Here is a 20,003-nt window from a genome sequence, read left to right on the forward strand (position 1 = left end):
GTCTGGGAGGATCCCACATGCCGCAGAGCGACTGGGCCCGTTAGCTATGGCCGCTGAGCCTGCGCGTCCGGAGCCTGTGCTCCACAACGGGAGAGGCCACAACAGTGAGAGGCCCGCGTACCGCAAAAAAAAAAAAAAAAAAAAAAAAAGTGAACGTTATGGTATGTGAGTTATATCGCCATTGAAAAAGAATTAAAAGCAGTAATAGCCATGATAACTCTACCTCCTACCTCCATTTAGTCACCACTAAAATGTTTTCTGACTCTAGATTTGCCTATTCTGGATCTTATATGTATATATAAATCATACAATATTGGCCTTTTCTGCCTGTTTTTTTCCTCAGCATGTTTTCAAGGTTCATCCACGTTGCAGCATGTGTCAGAGCTTCCTTCCTTTTTGTGACTATTATTCTCATCTTATGTACAGGTTACACTTTATCCATTCATCCACTGATGGACATTTGGAATGTTTCACCTTTTAGCTATTTTAAATAGTACTGCAACCAGTATTCATGTACACGTATTTGAGCATCTCTTTCAGTAAAGACAGGAGTGGAATAGTTGGGTCATAGGCTAATTCTATGTTTAACTTTCTGAGGAACTACCAACATCTTACCTGTAGTGGCTGTACCATTTTACATTCCCCCCAGCAGTGTACAGGGTTCTAATTTCTCCATATCCTTGACATTTCTTTTCTGATTTTTTGATTCTACCCGTCCTGGTGGTTGCAAAGTGATTATCTCATTGTGGTTTTGACTTGCATTTCCCTGATGATTAGTGATGAATATTTTCATGTCCTTATTGGCTATTAGTATGTTATCCTTGGATAAATGTCTGTTTACCTCCTTGGCCCGTTTTTTGTGTTTTTGTTTTTTTGGTTTTTTTTTGTTTTTTGTGGTACGCGGGCCTCTCACTGTTGTGGCCTCTCCCGTTGCAGAGCACAGGCTCCGGACGCGCGGGCTCAGCGGCCATGGCTCACGGGCCTAGCTGCTCTGCGGCATGTGGGAACCTCCCGGACCGGGGCACAAACCCGTGTCCCCTGCATCGGCAGGCGGACTCTCAACCACTGCGCCACCAGGGAAGCCCTTGGCCCGTTTTTTAATTGAGTTGTTTGCATTTTTGTGATTGACATGTTAGGCTTTTTAATGTTCTCTGGACAATAAAACCTTATCACATTTATGATTTGCAAATATGTTCTTCTATTCTGTAGGGATGTCTTTCCAGTATCCTTTGATGCACAAGAGATTTTAATTTGATGATGTCCACTTTATTTTTTCTTGTGTTGCTTGTGCCTTTGGTGTCATATTAAGAAATCATTATGAAATCCAAGTTCATAGATTTATCCCTGTGTTTCCTTCATTCACTGGGTTACTCAGGATAGCCCGTGGGGTGGGGATGGGATTCTCAGCAGACACTTTCAACTCCTGGAACTGGAAAGAAGCTCCTGGTAAAGCAGGTGTCCCTAGGTAAATTTTTAATGTGAAAGCCAGTAAAGTTTAAGGTATATCACTCTTTTTTTTTTTTACATCTTTATTGGAGTATAATTGCTTTACAATGGTGTGTTAGTTTCTGCTTTATAACAAAAGTGAATCAGTTATACATATACATATGTTTCCATATCTCTTCCCTTTTGCGTCTCCCTCCCTCCCACCCTCCCTATCCCACCCCTCTAGGTGGTCACAAAGCACCAAGCTGATTTCCCTGTGTTATGCGGCTGCTTCCCACTAGCTATCTATTTTACGTTTGGTAGTGTATATATGTCCATGCCACTCTCTCACTTTGTCACAGCTTACCCTTCTCCCTCCCCATATCCTCGTCTATTCTCTGGTAGGTCTGTGTCTTTATTCCTGTCTTACCCCTAGGTTCTTCATGACATTTTTTTTTTCTTAGATTCCATATATGTGTTAGCATACGGTATTAGTCTTTCTGACTTACTTCACTCTGTATGACGGACTCTAGGTCCATCCACCTCACTAGAAATAACTCAATTTCGTTTCTTTTTATGGCTGAGTAATATTCCATTGTATATATGTGCCACATCTTCTTTATCCATTCATCCATTCATCCGATGATGGACACTTAGGTTGTTTCCATCTTCTAGCTATTGTAAATAGAGCTGCAATGAACATTTTGGTACATGACTTTTTGAATTGTGGTTTTCTCAGGGTATATGCCCAATAGTGGGATTGCTGGGTCATATGGTAGTTCTATTTGTAGTTTTTTAAGGAACCTCCATACTGTTCTCCATAGTGGCTGTATCAATTCACATTCCCACCAGCAGTGCAAGAGGGTTCCCTTTTCTCCACACCCTCTCCAGCATTTATTGTTTCTAGATTTTTTGATGATGGCCATTCTGACCAGTGTGAGATGATATCTCATTGTAGTTTTGATTTGCATTTATCTAATGATTAATAATGTTGAGCATTCTTTCATGTGTTTGTTGGCAGTCTGTATATCTTTTTTGGAGAAATGTCTATTTAGGTCTTCTGCCAATTTTCACTCTTTTAAATGGTAATCATCCATTCCTATGGGAACATACTTTACTTTCATATTTTCATAATTAAGCTACCAATGTAAGTTTTTAATCCTTGATCATTTTAAGCTAACCACCCCCCAACGTTGTTTAGAAAAACACTGCTACTACTAAACATTTGTTCTTATTTGTAAAGCTTAGAAGTGAGATTTGTGAAGTTCTAAGAAACACTGTAGAAAAAAGGGATTTTATGAGGACACTATAGGTATTTGTGAAGAATTGACATCACAGTGATACTGCTCTCTCCTTTCTTAGAACATGCTTTATCTTTCCATTTATTTGGTTTGATGTCATTCAACATAATCCTACATATTTTACATTAGGTTCAATCTTTCATTAGACTTATTTTGACATGACTGTCATTTCTACTTTTGGACACATTATCTTTTTTTTTTTTTTTTTTGCGGTACACGGGCCTCTCACTGTTGTGGCCTCTCCCGTTGCGGAGCACAGGCTCCGGACGTGCCGGCTCAGCAGCCATGGCTCACGGGCCCAGCCACTCCGCGGCATGTGGGATCTTCCCGGACCGGGGCACAAACCCGTGTCCCCTGCATCGGCAGGCGTACTCTCAACCACTGCGCCACCAGTGAAGCCCGACACATTATCTTTTAAATTAAATCCTCAACCTCTTTTCTATAGTGATTAGAAATGTAATGACTTTTTTTTTTTTTGTCTGTGTTGGGTCTTTGTTGCTGCACAGGCTTTCTCTAGTTGCGGTGAGCGGGGGCTACTCTTCATTGTGGTGCGCGGGCTTCTCGTTGCGGTGCCTTCTCTTGTTGCGGAGCACGGGCTCTAGGCATGCGGGCTTCAGAAGTTGTGGCACGTGGGCTCAGTAGTTGTGACTCACATGCTTTAGAGCTCAGGCTCAGTAATTGTGGTACAAGGGCTTAGTTGCTCCGCGGCATGTGGTATCTTCCTGGGCCAGGGCTCGAACCCGTGTCCCTTGCATCGGCAGGTAGATTCTTAACCACTGCACCACCAGGGAAGCTCATGACGTTTATTTTTATATTGAGTTTGCATCCAGAAAACCTGTTAATTGTCTTTTTTCCTATGGTTCCCTTATATACTCTTGAGGTTCTATATACACAATTGTTTCAGCTATGAAACAAGATAAGATACTTTTTTCTTGCTTTATAATTCTTGTACCTATTTCTCATGGCACCAGCTAGGATATCCAGTAGACTGCTGATGGGGGCAGGACTATGGGTATTCTTGGTTTGTGTATAATTTTATTAGACAAGTGACCTTTTGCCAATTGACAGTTCTCATCTATTCCTTACTAATCAATATTTCAGAAACAGAGGCCTGATTGAAATACAGAGGCATTGATTTGGGATTTGTTAGGACGGCAGCCTGGGAGATGCAGATTCAAGAAGTGCTTGAGGGACTTCCCTGGTGGCGCAATGGTTAAGCATACACCTGCCAATGCAGGGGACACGGGTTCGAGCCCTAGTCTGGGAAGATCCTACATGCTGCAGAGCAACTAAGCCTGTGTGCCACAACTACTGAGCCTGCGCTCTAGAGCCCACGAGCTACAACTACTGAGCCCGTGTGCCACAACTACTGAAGCCCATGTACCTAGAGGCCATGCTCCACAACAAGCTACCGCCATGAGAAGCCTGCGCACCCCAACGAAGAGTAACCCCTGCTCGCCGCAACTAGAGAAGGCCCACGTGTAGCAATGAAGACCCAACGCAGCCATAAATAAATAAACATTTATTTATTTATTTTAAAAGCCTCTGCATTCCCCATGCTGGGGGCTCGGGTTTGATCCCTGTTCAGGGAACTAGATGCCACATGCATGCCACAACTAAGGACCCAGTGAGCCGCAACTAAGACGCAGCACACCCAAATAAATAAATATTAAAGAAAAAAAAAGAAGCACTTGAATTGGATCTTGCCTGACTACAAAATGGAGGAAGCTTATAAAGGCAAAACTGCAAGGCCACACTTTACATAAGTTGTTTGTCAAAATTTATAATTAGATCTGGCAAGAAGGGTGCTTGTTAAGCAAGGATGTGTTGGGGTCTGAAATTGTTACATAGTTCCAAAGGGGGACCTTGAGAACATAAGGTCTCAGATTGGTGGATTGTGTTCTGAATAAAACTGGTCGTGTTCTTGGGTCTGGTCATGTTCAAAGAAAGTTCAAGTTAACAGTGGAGGAGGGACCTATCCAAGACCAGATCCTCGATGGCTGCCTGACCCCATTTTTGTATGCCTGAACTAAGACTATTCCCTTATAATTACAATTTGCCTTCATCATAAATTATTAAGAAATTAGTCATTCAGAAATGTTGACTAGTATAAAATGTTTTTCCACATCTATTGAGAAAACTTGATAGTGTTTTTTTTTAATATGGGTTATGGTGCTACTGTGGTGAGTTATATTAATTGACATCATAGTATTTTACTAAAACACACATGAAGAAAAATGCAAAAAGTATACATTTGACAGAAATATTATGATATAAGCATCCATGACATCACAAACCAGACAATGTACATGTGACATCCCACTTGGGTTGGTGCCCTGTCAGAAGCCCCACCCTGCTCACAGCCACCAATATCACACTTTTTTAAAAAATTGCATTAATTTGTTCAGGGAAGAAATCTTCACTCTTTTTTTTCCCATGACCCACACCACATGGCTTGCAGAATCTTAGTTCCCCAACTAGGGATAGAACTCAGGCCCTCAGCAGTGAAAGTGCGGAGTCTTGACCACTGGACTGCCAGGGAATTCCCACCATACAATATGACTGACTCTATAAATGCTGTATATTACATCCCTGTGACTGACTGACTTTAAAAGGACTGGAAGTTTGTTTCATCTCCCTCACCTATTTCACTCATTTTCCTTACTACCCTCCATTCTGACGACCACTTGTTTCTCTGTATCTGTGAGTCTATTTCTGTTTTGTCATGACTCTCCATGTTTTGTTTTCTTCATTCCACGTGAGTGAAACCACACAGCATTTGCCTTTCTCTGCCTGAGTTATTTCACTTAGAATACCCTCTAGTGCCATATATGTTGTCCCAAATGCTAAAATTTCATTCTTTTCTATGGCTGAGTACTATTCCATTGTACATACATGCACTGTCTTCTTTATCCACTGCGGCGAGCCGCTTCTGACCAGCAGAATGACGAATCACCACACGCTAGATTCTTCTCGCATCACACTTTATTGGAGTACAGCTTGGTTTCGGGCGGATGGAAGGAAGACCCCGTACGCTCGAGCCTGTCTGCTTATATAAGGGCTTAAGGACTCGTGTAAGTCCCTGATTCGTCCGTATGGTTATCGCATTTCGCAAGCCGGACTTTGGATAGGCCACTGCTTCAAAACCTGATTAGCATATTAGGTGCATACGCCCTAGCGGCATACTTAGTGCATGCGTAATGGCTATCCGGCCGCGCCCTACATCTCCCCCTTTTTTCTTTTCGACCATTGCAGCGGACATTGACCTGTACCAGTGCTCATACCGGGGTATGTACACGGTGTACCGGTAGTTTCCGCTTGCATTCGCAGACACCCTCCTGCGTGCAATGCTCGCAATCGAACTGCAGGGTGCAAGGGCTGTCTTCACGTGGCATGGGCTCCTCATGGAGGTGCAATGGTAACGAGACCTCTCCGTGCAGAGGCAGCCCCTAGGGCCGATCCCCTATAGAGGTGCAATGGCGGCAAGGCCCCTCTGTGCAAGGGCGATCATATGTTTTTTAGGGTGGAGAGCCAGGCTGCGGGGGACTCGCCTTCACTGATGGCCACAAGCGCCTGAGTGAGCATTATCCTATCTCGCCGGGTTCGAATGCGAATACGACAGACCAACCAGAGACACAACACTATCCCAAACAAACAGCAGGCTGCGAACAGTCCCACACCCACCCATTCCTTAAAAAAGGAAAATGCTCTAGCTAGCCATGCGGTAAATTCTCCAAGAGTCACTAGATCCACTCTGGTTGCATTCAGCTGCAGGATATTCAACTTCTGCTTAAATATCATCTTCTCCGCCTCGCGGGACCAATTTCCCTTTAGGAATTCTCCAATCTGCTTGCTCTTATTCAGAGCATCCAATCTGTGCTTAGTGGCCTAGCACAAGCCGTATTCATCTCACAGCTAGTGGAATACAATACTGGGAGAACGGTACTTTGAGAATGAACGGGGATGGGGACTGGCCAAGTTCGGCTAATTCCCCAAAACGTCTTGATCTCCGCCTTGAGCAGGGGGAAGCTCATCAACAGTATCCAGCCCAGTGTCACTCCTTGAGCGCTCCACATCGTTCTTGGGATTATCTTCCACGACTCTTGTTAACCTTGTCGGGACCCAAATCGGATCTTGATCCTAAACTGGACTACTTAACGGCGGTTCACTCCGTGTGTCGAGTTCTGAATCGGTCCTCCATGCGGGGCGCGCAGGTTCCCGGGTTTCGGCACCACTTGCGGCGAGCCGCTTCTGACCAGCAGAATGACGAATCACCACACGCTAGATTCTTCTCGCATCACACTTTATTGGAGTACAGCTTGGTTTCGGGCGGATGGAAGGAAGACCCCGTACGCTCGAGCCTGTCTGCTTATATAAGGGCTTAAGGACTCGTTTAAGTCCCTGATTCGTCCGTATGGTTATCGCATTTCGCAAGCCGGACTTTGGATAGGCCACTGCTTCAAAACCTGATTAGCATATTAGGTGCATACGCCCTAGCGGCATACTTAGTGCATGCGTAATGGCTATCCAGCCGCGCCCTACAATCCACGCTTCTGTTGAGACATTTAGGTTGCCTCTGTACCTTGGCCACTGTAAATAATGCTGCAATGAACATAGGGGTGCATATGTATTTTTGAATTAGTTTTTGTTTTCTTAAAAAAATACCCAGAAGTGGGATTGCTGGATCGTACAGTAGTTCTATTTTTATTTTAAGAAACTCCATGTTGTTTTCCATAATGGCTGCAGCCATTGATATTCCTAGCAACAGTGCTCTAGGTTACACTTTTCTCCAAATGCTTCACAACACTTGTTATTGGTGGTCTTTTTGATAATAGCCATTCTGACAGGTGTCATTGACAGGTGTTATCTCACTGTGGTTATGATGTGCATCTCCCTGATTAGCGATGTTGAGCAGCTTTTCATGTGTCTGTTGGCCATCTGTATGTCTTCTTTGGAAAAATGTCTATTTAGATCTTGTGCACATTTTTTAAGTGGGTTTTTTTTTTGTTCATATTGAGTTGTACAAAGCCTTTACATATATGTGTGTGTGTGCATATGTATGTATATGTGTGTGTGTGTGTATATATATATATATATATATATATCGTGAGAAAAAAGTCGTTTGATTCTTTTACATGTAGGTGCCAGTTTTCCCAACACTATTTATTGAAGAGGCTGTCTTTTCCCCATTGTATATTCTTGCATCTTTTCTCCTACATTAATTGACCTTACATTGTATTTATTTCTGAGCTCTCTATTCTGTTCCATTTATGTATGTGTCTGTTTTTCTGCCAGTATGGTTATTGACCTGGGTCCTTGGACTCTCTAATCAATAGAAATTGAAATGAAGCCAGATGAGAAATTCAGGCAAGGCTTTATGGGGACTCTCACTGCTCATCAAATATATGTGTAGTTGGAGCTCTTCCATATGGGCAGAGCCAGAAGTCAGAAAACTGTGCTAAAACTCAGGGCCAGTAGGCTGCCATGCATCTCTGTCTCCTGCTGGTACAGAAGGCTCGAGAATCATGGTTTCCTTGGGGACTTCCCTGGCGGTCCAGTGGTTAAGACTCCATGCTTCCACTGAAGAGGGCAAGCGTTCAATCCTTGGTCAGGGAACTAAGATCCTGCATGTCAAGTGGTGCAGCCAAAAAAATAAAGATAATGATATTGGTTTGGCCAAAAAGTTCGTTCAGTTAGTGAATACATTGTTCAATAAAATTCTTGGTGAAAATGAAAAATGTGATACTTTCTATTTTTACTTAAAACCGAACGAACTTTTTGGCCAAAACAATAATAAAATTTAAAAAAAGAATCATGGCTTCCTCATTCCTGCGATCCAGACCTCATGCATCTTCCTCTTCTCAAGAACTTTAACTCAGAATCACTAACAGAAGGACTCTGGATATAGTTTCCCACCTTACCCAAGATGACAACATAGTTCAGTAGAACAATCTGGATAGGAGCTTTCATCTTCACACCACCAGGTCGCTCTTTTTTTTTTTTTTTTTTTACTTTTTTTTTGGTGGGGGGTGGCCACACAGCATGTGGGATCCTAGTTCCCCGACCAGGGACCGAACCCGCACCCCCTGCATTGGAAGCTCGGAGTCTTAACCACTGGACCGCCAGGGAAGTCCCTCAGGTCACTCTTCTTAACTCAATCTATTGTGTTCAATTTGCAACCAAGATCATGGACATGAACAGAGGTCAGATTATGAACATAATCAGATAAGCCTGTCATCTTCCATGACCTTCCACAATTACTAATTTCTGGGAGGAACACATATACGGTATCTGCTAGCAACAAACAACTTGGAAGACACACCTTTCAGTAATGAAGACTCAAGGAGAGGGTAAATATTGATTCAGGAGATTCCAGTATCTCTTAGCAGTGGACAAGTAAAAATATTTAATTAATGCCAGCCTCATATCATGATCACATATTAGGAACATAATGGAAAGTAAGAATCAAAAATCTGTTCATCAAAAATGAAAGAAATCACAAGTTGCACATAAAAAAAAAATCACAAACCAAAAGCCACTTAGCACCCCTGGTATCAAAGACATTCTAATGGAAATGAGACAAGTTTTATATGATTGTACAATGATATAAACTCAGAGATAACAAAATGTAAGTGGTAGAGACGAACATGGAGGGATACTTATTACATGTTCAGATCAGCAACATGAAGTACAAATTAATGTACTGAGATCAGTATTAAGGATAAGACACTTACAAAGGAAAAAAATTTTTCCAAAATTTTTTCCATTCATAAGATTGCTCAGCAACTCCCTGGTGGTCCAGTGCTTAGGACTCCATGCTTCCACTGCAGGGAGTCTGGGTTCGATCCCTGGTTGAGGAACTAAGATCCCACAAGCCATGTGGTGTAAAAAAAAAATTTCTTGACACTTTTGCTCCCACTTCTAATTTTTAAGACAGAATTATGGCTTTCCCACTATTCTTGGATTCAAGTTTTCCCACGGTGTGTGTCTTCATGTGTTTTTGCAGGGATACGAGATAACAGTAGGCTTTTTCACGCTGCTGACATTCACAGTTTCTTTTCACTGTGTGTTTTCATGTGTCCTTTCAGAGATATGGGATATTTGAAGGCTTTCCCACACTGCTAACACTGATGGGGTTTCTCATCACTGCGGGTAATCACGTGTCCTTGCAGAGATCTCTGAAGCCTGAAGACTTTTCCACAATGCTGACACTGATAGGGCTTCACTCCACTGTGTGTCCTCATATGTTCTCGAAGGGATGAGGGACTAATGAACGCTTTCCCACATTCTGTACATTCATAGGGTTTTATTCCACTGTGTCTTTTTATGTGCCTTCTAATGTACCTGGGACAATGGAAGGCTTTTCCACATTCATTACACACGTGAGAAGGCTTCTCTCTAGTGTGCATTCCCATGTGTCCTTGCAGGGATTTGCAATATGGGAAGGCTTTCCCACACTGCTTATGTTCATAGGGTTTCTCTCCAGTGTGCATTCTCACATGTTCTTGAAACTGTGTGCTGCAAGTGAAAGCTTTCCCACATTCTTTACATTCATAGGGTTTCTCTCCAGTGTGAGTTCTCACATGCCATGCAATCTGGGAATAACTGAAGGATTTCCCACATACTTCACACACGTGGATTTCTGTCCATAATGACCTCTCTTACGTCACTGAACAGATGGCAGGCAAGTGAGAGCTTTTCCAGATTTCTTACGCTCTAAAGACTGTTTACTACTGTCACTCTTCATGTACCTCTTAGATGCTCTCCCAGCATCCTGATGTTTATCACGTTTCTCTACAATGTCTGTTTCCCCAGGAGGATTTAGGCAGGAGACAGAGCTGCAGGCTTGCCCACATCCTTCACATGGATAAGGTTTGTGTCCAGGGTGAGATCTTTGCTGATTCCTCTGGAAAGAACAATCCCTGAAGGTTTTTCCACACTTAGTGCATTTATAGGGCTGAACTGCAGTGCAATAACCCTTATGCACAGTAAGATTTGTAATCTGGTTCAGGGTTTCTCCACATTGATGATCTTTTTTACCTTCACAGAGACTCTCCACCAAATGACTTCTGTTCAAAATGGGAAGCACACTATTAGGGATTAATACTTATCAGTAATTTACTAATTAATGATTTACCGATGATTGTTAGTATTTGTGTCGACTAAGTGTTTGCCATTGGCATGTTTCCAGAATGCTCTTCAACTGTTACAAAGTGCAACAAATTTAATACTCTAGCTGAGGGCTCAAATAGAACCGTAACTTTCACTGTTTTCCAGATGAGGTTTCCTGACTATTGCTTCCTACTGAATTATGTTTCAGATGCTTAATATCAACATCATATTTATGAAAGTACTGTCTTGTGAAAATACTTTGAATACACAATTGTTTAACTAGGTTTCTATTCAATTTCAAGTGAGTCTAACACTCTGATGACACCCGCCTCACCGCCACCCCCGTGGGAGTGCCACTCACCTCAAACGCCTCTCCTGGGTTACATGCTGATCATGCATGTTATGAAATGCCCAGTTTTCTCCAAAAACAGACTAGGAATCATTTCTTCTGAATCTTACTATTTTCTCTTCACTGCATAGTACATTCTCTAAAATATCCCACTGAGAACTTGATCCACTGGTTTTAACTTGAGGGCAAGAGCCTGCAACAATTGGTAGCATAACTAAATCCTTGGGGAAGAAAAGGTGGGGAAAAGGAAAGAAAAGAGACCATATGTAGATGTCTTTCCACAGACTGATTCAAAAATGTAAAACTAAATTTATAAGGAAGGATGGTCATGTGCAACATTGTGGTTTATAAGAAATACATACATGGGCTTCCCTGGTGGCGCAGTGGTTGAGAGTCCGCCTGCCAATGCAGGGGACACGGGTTCATGCCCCGGTCCGGGAAGATCCCACATGCCGCAGAGCGGCTGGGTGCGTGAGCCATGGCTGCTGAGCCTGTGCGTCCAGAGCCTGTGCTCCACAACGGGAGAAACCACAACAGTGAGAGGCCCGTATACTGCAAAAAAAGAAAAAGAAAAAGAAAATACATACATATATTTTTGGTCATTCCAATGAATGACATATATTTCTCAGATAGATCAGGTCCTCATCCACAGTTTCCTGCTCAAGCATCCCAAAACTCTTGGAATTTCCTGAGCAATAAAAGCAGTGGAATAATATTTGGTCTCCTGTCCTCAGTTCCTGAAAATGCTTCAGGGTCAGAAGGGTGAAATGAGTGTTTTGTTACTCATAACAAGCCCTTTCCATCACAACTGTATTTATATTCATGAAGGTGACTCTTGGAAAGCACCACAGGATGGGGGCTGGTTGCAAATGGAGACACCATGTGATTAAAGGGTGGAACTTTCAGTCCCACTCACACCCCTGGACACAGCACCAGCAATGGGGAAGGCAGAGAGGCTGTAGGTTGAATCACTTGCCCATGGAGAGTGATTCCATCAATCATGCCTAGGGAATGAAGCCTCCACACAATAAAAGGGGGGTTCAGAGAGCTTCTGGGTTGGAGAACACATGGAGATGCAGGGAGAGTGGCACCTGGACAGGGCATGGAAACTCCATGCCCTCCTGACATAGCTTCCCCTATGAATCTCTTCCATCTGGCTATTCTTCAGTGATATCTGTTTACATTTAAGTGGCAGTAAAGTAAGTAAAATGTTCCCCTGAGTCCTGTGAGTGTGGTTAGCAAAATAACTGGACTGGAGGATGGGGCGATGGAAAGCTCTCATTCACAGCCAGTCGGTCAGAAGTCAAGGTTAACAACCTGGGCTTACGTATGGAGTCTGACGTCTAAAAGGAGGTCACTGGAATCTCCAATGTTAGCTGGTTGGTCAGAAGCACTGGCAACAGCCTGGCCTTGTGATCCACATGTGACGTGGGGTGTGAAGATGGCGGGGGTGGAGGTGAGTCTTGTAGGACTGAATCCTTCAGCCACGGGATCTGTGGCTATTGCTGGGTAGATAATCTGAGCATTGACCTGAATTCTATGATGCCCTGCTGGTGTCCAAAAATTGTTGGTGTGTGGTGCCTTAACACATGCCGACAACACGTTGGAACTGGGTCTACACCTAATTTAACACTCAAGCCAAGAAAACCTTATGAGGACCTTGGCTATTTGGAACTTCCACCATGGTAGGGAAACTGAGTCAAAGTGGCAGCCTGATCATTAAGAAATACTTCAAAAGAGACAGAGATTGGGGAATTCCCTGCCAGTCCAGTGGTTAAGACTCTGCAATTCTATTGTAGGGGGCACAGGTTTGATCCCTGGTTGGAGAACTAAGTTCCCGTAGGCTGCAAGGCGTGGCCAAAAGAATTAAAAAATAATAAAATGTTGCTTCTTTAAAAAAAAAAGAGAGAGAGAGAAAGATGGAGACTGATATTGAGACCAATATTATCAGAGAAGTAAAGTAGGAAGGAACTGGGTGAAATGCACATTCCCAAATGCTCTCTTTGTAAAAGGTGCTACAGAAAGACTTCCCAAGTGGGCAAAGATGGATGAAAAGTCCAACAGGGAAGCCAGGTTAATGACAAACATCGCCTTCTCAAAGACAGAGGCATGTTTCTAACAGTTATGTCCAAATATCTCTCCCTGATCCAGAACCTGCTCCTCCCAAGAGGTGTGCCCTCCTGGTGATCGCAGGCACAGAGGCCCTAGAGGAAGCCTATCTCCACTGACCCAGCTGCCACTAGGAGATCAGACGGTGCGTGGCTGCTGTCCTGCTTGTGGAGAAAAGCTCCTCAGGGGGAGGATGGAGGACCACAAGCCGTCCATCAGATGAGCCGCTTCTCTGGTCCTCATGTCATTGAGGATGGGTGAGTTTGTGTTTCACTGCAGCAAGATTATCAGGTCAAATGTGTACTGATCACAGTGTAACTTTCACAGGATGAAAGCCGAAACGCTGCTCTCGTTGCCCCAAAGTGACACTGGAGACCACGTTCACATTTACACAATTAGGGAGCCTCGGGATTCTGATCAAGAGTAACAAAGAGTCAATCAATACAGTCAACTTTGTTTTCATGGAAAAGCTACCTGACCCTAAGTAGGTTTCATGAAAGCTTGGACTGTGTCTGTCTTTTCTCCAACATATTCCCATCCTTGTCCCTTATAAGAAAGGACAATTGTTAAGAAATATTTGTTCCCTAAAGACCAAGTACAGGGAGGAAGCCGTCCTCACCCACGGAGGCCAGGTTCCTGAAGGTCTCCAGCATCACGTCTCTGTAGAGCTTCCTCTGAGCCAGGTCCAGCAAAGCCCACTCCTCTGCGGTGAAGTTCACAGCCACGTCCTCAAAGACCACCGAGTCCTGAAACAGCCACAGGTTCCGTGTCAGCAAGGCTCCCTCTTCACCCCCATGTGTGGGAGGATGGGGAGGCTAACAGTGGGGAACTGGACTCAATTCCTAGGACTCCTGAGCTACACTCCTGTGGGAAATGAACACACACAAGTCAATCAAATGCATTTTACTCAGTGATGGTAAGTGCTGGAAACTGAAGCAAAAGCAATATTTGATAAACACTCATGCACACGTAATGAAAAAGAACTGTTTTTTTACCAAATATAAAATAGATAAACAGGGATTTCCCTGGTGGTCCAGTGGTTAAGACTCCACGCTTCCACTGCAGGGAGTATGGGTTCAATCCCTGGTCGGGGAACTAAGTTCCCACGTGCCATGCGGCATGGCCACAAAAAATAAATAAATTTTAAAAAGTAAATGTGTTTTAAAAAATAGATAAACAAGGATTTACTATATACCACAGGGAACTATATTCAAATCTTTTAATAATCTATAATGAAAAAAGATCTGAAAAAATATATATATATATACATGCATGACCAAATCACTTTGCTCTATCCCTAAAAGTAACACAATATTGTAAATCAACTATACTTCAATTTTTTAAAAAAACTGTTTTCAGTGAGAGAGCAGAACCTGAGGTGGTAAAGACTGAAAATAAAATCATCATTCAGATAAGAAGGAAATGAATACTTGGTTTGGTCAAAAGTTATTTCCTTGAAACTCCTAGAACAGGAGCAGACTGTCAGGAGGTCGTGAACACTGATTTTCCAGGGCCGATGCATCTGAAGAACTCTCGCCTGGACTGAAAAGCATGTAAAAGCCTGGGCCAGTCCCCTCATATCCAACAGAGGCAGACACGACCCCCTGCCAGGATGAGGTGGACACCGAGGGCACAGACGCAGGCCAGGGCCCAGGGCCTGGGACAGCTGGGGGGTAAGAGGAGGCCTGTTTCCTGAGGGATCTGTCGAGCCAGCAGAGCCTCTCAGATAATCATGTGCCCAGAAATGGAGGAAAATGCTCCATGAAGAAGAGTCGCAGAAGGATCTGACGGCAATAGGGCCAAAGGAGACTTAAGCAGAGAGAAAAAAACACCTAGTTATTATCTTTAGGACAATATGGATGACATCAGACCCCTGAAATACAAAGCACGCAATTATTTTTATAAATTAGAATTTTAATCCAAAATATAGTCTGACAATCTAAATTATAAAAAATTCCAAATACATCAGCTACAAAGAAGGCAAGGCTGCCTCGCCTGAGTCTGCGACTGGGGTTTGCTAATCACACACCTGATAAGAAACTTGTATTTTAAATACATTTTTAGGGACTCCTCTGGTGGCGAAGTGGTTAAGAATCCACCTGCCAATGCAGGGGACACGGGTTCCAGCCCTGGTCCCGGAAGATCCCACATGCCTTGGAGCAACAAGCCCGTGCACCACAACTACTGAGCCTGTACTCTAAGGCCCGTGCTCCGACACAAGAAAAGCCCCTGCAATGAGAAGCCCTCCCACCGCAAAAAAGAGTAGCCCCCGCTCGCCGCAACTAGAGAAAGACCGCACACAGCAACAAAGACCCAACGCAGCCAAAAATAAATAAAATAAATATATTTATTTTAAAACAATTTTAATTAAAAAAAGAATGAATACAACTGACCAATCAATAAGCTCATTAAAAGATGCTGGACGTTACTCATCAGGGAAATGCCAATCAAAGCTACAAGCAGACATGTCTTTACACCCACCAAGATGGATATAAAGACAGAGAAACAAGTGCTGGCGAGGACATGAGGAACTTGGAACCCTCACCCAGTGCTGGAGGGAAGGTAAGATGGTGAAGCCACTTTGGAAGACAGTCTGGTAGTTCCTCAAAATGATGAACACTGAGTCATCAATTTCAACCTAGGTATCTATCTACTTGAGAGAGGCAAAAGCAAACACTAACATGAAAGCTAATAGACAGGGATTTCCCTGGTGGTGCAGTGCTTAAGAATCCGCCTTCCAATGCAGGGGACACGGGTCCGATCCCTGGTCCGTGAAGATCCCACATGCCGCGGAGCAACTAAGCCCGTGCACCACAACTACTGAGCCTGCGCTCTAGAGCCCGTGAACCACAACTACTGAGCCCACATGACACAACTACTGGAGCTGCTGCAATGAGAAGCCCACGCACCGCAACAAAGAGTAGCCCCTACTCGCCGCAACTTGCAAAAGCCTGTGCGCAGCAACAAAGACCCAGCACAGCCAAAAATAAATAAATAAATTTATAAAAAAAAAATTTTTTAAGGATGCATATATGTATATGTATAACTGATTCACTTTGCTGTACACCTGAAACTAACATAACATTGTAAATCAACTATACTCCAACAAAGATTTTTTTTAAAATTAAAGATAATGAGCAGAATAAAAACAAACAAAGAAACAAACAAAAACAATAGAACTTGGGCACATAAAAGACAATGTGAATTGCATTCTCATCCTGAGCTCTTGGTAATAACAGATATAGAAAGCTCTCTAATGGTGATCAGTAGTGCATGCTTGATTTTTTAAAATCATTAATAGAAGATCAATGATGTGGTTTTATCAGGAGAAAAATACAGGCAGACCTCAGAGACATCAGTTTTTACTCCAGACCACCCAGATAAAGTGAATATCGAAATTAAGGGAGTTACACAAATTTTTTTGTTTCCTGGTGCATAAAGTCATGTTCACACTATACGGTAGTCTACTAAGTGTGCAAGAGCATTGTGACTAAAACCTTGTACGTACCTTAATTTTTATTTATTTATTATTTATTTATTTTATTTTTTTTTTTTTTTTGCGGTACGCGGGCCTCTCACTGTTGTGGCCTCTCCCATTGCGGAGCACAGGCTCCGGACGCGCAGGCTCAACGGCCATGGCTCACGGGCCCAGCCACTCCGCGACATGTGGGATCTTCCCGGACCGGGGCACGAACCTGCGTCCTCTGCATCAGCAGGCAGACTCTCAACCACTGCGCCACCAGGGAAGCCCCCCTTAATTTTTTAAAAGAGTTTATTACTAAAACATTAGGTGGATTCTCCAAGTGCTGGAAAGGGCGTGGAATAAACACTCGACTCCAGCCCAACATCCACATTTCCTAGTATTTTAAAAACATCCATAATCTACAACCTGGCAATTTTTGCCCAAGAGTAAAAAATTTGTGATACATTTGACCCAGGAGACAAAAAGGAGTGTAACAGCATTGGTGACAGATCAGAAATTAACATGAGACGGGACTTCCCAGGTGGCGCAGGGGTTAAGAATCCGCCTTCCAATGCAGGGGACCAGGGTTTGATCCCTGGTGGGGGAACTAAGATCCCAAAGTAAGATCCCACATGCCTGGGGGCAATTAAGCCTGCGCACCACAACTAGAGAAGCCTGCGTGCCACATCGAAGAGCCTCGCAGGCCAAAACAAAAAATTTCTAAATTTAAAAAAATGATAAATAAATAAATTAACATGGGACAACCATGAGCAAAATCCAAAAGGACTGGATGGAGGAGTTAACCGGGGGACCCCTTTCCTCTGACTGCAGCACGTGTGAAACAGACTGCGACTGACAGCCACACAGAAGCCTTCCATGTGATGTCACTGGTGTAGCACTGCTCATATTCACTTATCGCAAATTCAGCAGAAGCAAGATCAAATAAAACACTGCTCGGTGATGAAGGACAGAGGTAAAGAGGCAAAGAATACCAAAAAGACCAGAACAGCTGTCACCCCAGGGGCTGCCCACTGGGAGATAAATAAGTTTATTGGACTTGTCTGTGGCTTTTGCTATACCTTGTCTACCTGAGTTACAATTCTTTGCCGTTCGCCAAAGAAAAGAAAATTTTTTTTGCTGGTAAATAACTGACTCATTTTTAAGGTCAACAGCCATTTCTTACCCAAACTTTGCTCAGACTTCTCCCCCAGAGGCCCCTGACTTTGGGTCCCTCCTCAGCCCCCCGCACCCCGACCCTGAGCAACACTGAGCTGCAGAACAAGCCCCTGCAGACCTGGGTCTAGAATGCACTGACCACAGGGGGCCCGGACCTGACAAAGAGCCTTGCTCTCAAGTCCTCACAAAGAAGAGAGAAGCCCTTGGCAGTGGGTTAGAGGTGGTGGCACGTTTTTATACAAACATGTCTCCCAAATTGCGATTCTTAAGACCCCCAAACAAAGTTCTTTGTTCTTTGCAGCCTAAATACAGATTTTCTACATGCGACAGGAGGGCCTGGGGACCTCTTGAGTCAGGGGTCCGTCCAGTGGGCAAGGTCACTGTGGATCGGTGTCTTTTTTTTTTTTTTTTTTTTGGCGGTGGGGCATGCCAGATTGAGATCCCCGAGCAGGGATAGAACCCATTCCCCTGCAGTGGAAGCGCAGTCTTAACCAATTGACGGCCAGAGGAGTCCCTGGATCGGTGCCCTTTGTTTAAGCACAAAGACACTCTGCGATGTCACTGCGTGCAAGGAAGGGGCGGGCCTCGTGGGTTCTCCCTTGATACCCTCCCCCCATATCTGGCCTTGCCAGCTTCTCCGCATCTCATTTCTTCCCCCACATCATCAGGCTCACCCCCACAAGCCCCTGAACTTTGGGTAGCACCCAGGGAACAATGAGGTTCAGAACAAGTCCCTGGTCAGCTTAAGAGAATGGGCCCACCCAGAGGACCCTGTCCAGTCCAGCCTCGCTGGTCCTGCAGTCCACGCATCGCCCTCACTCGCCCAACTTCCCTACTCACACAGAAAAGCCCTTTTCTGTGCGGTTGGAGACGCTGGCACATCTCTGGGATCTGAACCTCGGCCCTATCGCAACAGTATTTGCAGTATTTGCCGTCTCCTTCACCATCTCTAGACTTGACTTGATGTGTCAGGTCCAGGGCGGATATCCCACAGCGCCTGACCATCCTTTCCTGCCTCGGACCCCCACTCAGCCGAGGGGTCAGTCAAGAAGGCTGGACCACAACCAGCGGCTGAGGGCTGAAACTCAAGTCCGGACCTGAGGACAACACGCCGGGTCCCCACCCCGCGGCCGAGGGGGAGACTCGGGTCTCGACACGGGACAGGACGCCGGGTCCCCACCCCGAGGCCGAGGGGAAGACTCGGGTCAGGATCCCGGGGCCGGTGGGACGTGGGGAGATCCTGGCCCGCCGCCGCTTTCGATAGGCTCCGGTCTATTCTATGCAGCCTCTTCCAAGTTCGGGACCCGGGCCGCGCACTCACCATCTCCGACTGCTTCCGGGTTCTCTGAAGCGTCCTCACTGCGGCCTTGCGACCTGGGCACGTGAGAGCGACGGTCCCGGATCACCTGAGGCCAAGCGGGTTCGTACAAGGGGCGGGGCTGCTGAGAAAAACTTCCGCGGGCTGGGAACGCGCCCGCCGCGCGTCCTCATTGGACGACTCTCCGGTGCCCGGGCTCTGATTGGATAGTAATCTGTGCCCCGCCCCTGCCCTGACGGACAGCCTCCTGATCCCATTCGGGCCAGATTGCTTTGTCCAGACCCCGCCCAGTCGCCGCTGATTGGACAGTTCAACCAGACCCCGCCCCTGCTCCTACTTGACAGGCCACAGGCACACGCGTGTCTGATCCGCCCGCCTGGGACTTGGGCTCAGTGCAGAACGGGCTCTGGGCGCGGCGCACCCTGTGGCATCTGTCCACAGCTGGGCGGGTCGCCTGTGTCCTCCTCCTGCACCTGGAAGTCCAGACTCAGTTTCCCCGCGGATCGCTCCATATCCGGAGTGAAGATGAGAAAAGGTGGGACACGGCAAGGGCCGAGGTCACCGTGGAAATATTCCCTTTAAGAACAGACTCGCAGTTACATCACCACATGAAAGGCAGGTTCACGTAAGGTTTTGAAGTGTGACCTTTGACACGGGAAAGCCCCGCCCTTCGTCCCCTCCCCCGCCTCTGGGGCTTGAGATCAGCAACTCAAGCGATCTGCCAAGTAACTTTACCCCATGTGAAGTCGG

At 45.0% G+C, this 20,003-nt stretch overlaps 1 pseudogene; it reads right to left on the reverse strand.

The window, feature by feature from the left end:
• LOC136120452 (zinc finger protein 77-like) overlaps nt 1-19,765 on the reverse strand; it is a 45,484-nt pseudogene extending 25,719 nt beyond the window's left edge.
• Nucleotides 19,766-20,003: the final 238 nt, after the last annotated feature.

The sequence above is a fragment of the Phocoena phocoena genome, chromosome 3 (assembly GCF_963924675.1).
Source record: "Phocoena phocoena chromosome 3, mPhoPho1.1, whole genome shotgun sequence".
In the NCBI taxonomy this organism is placed as follows: domain Eukaryota; kingdom Metazoa; phylum Chordata; class Mammalia; order Artiodactyla; family Phocoenidae; genus Phocoena; species Phocoena phocoena.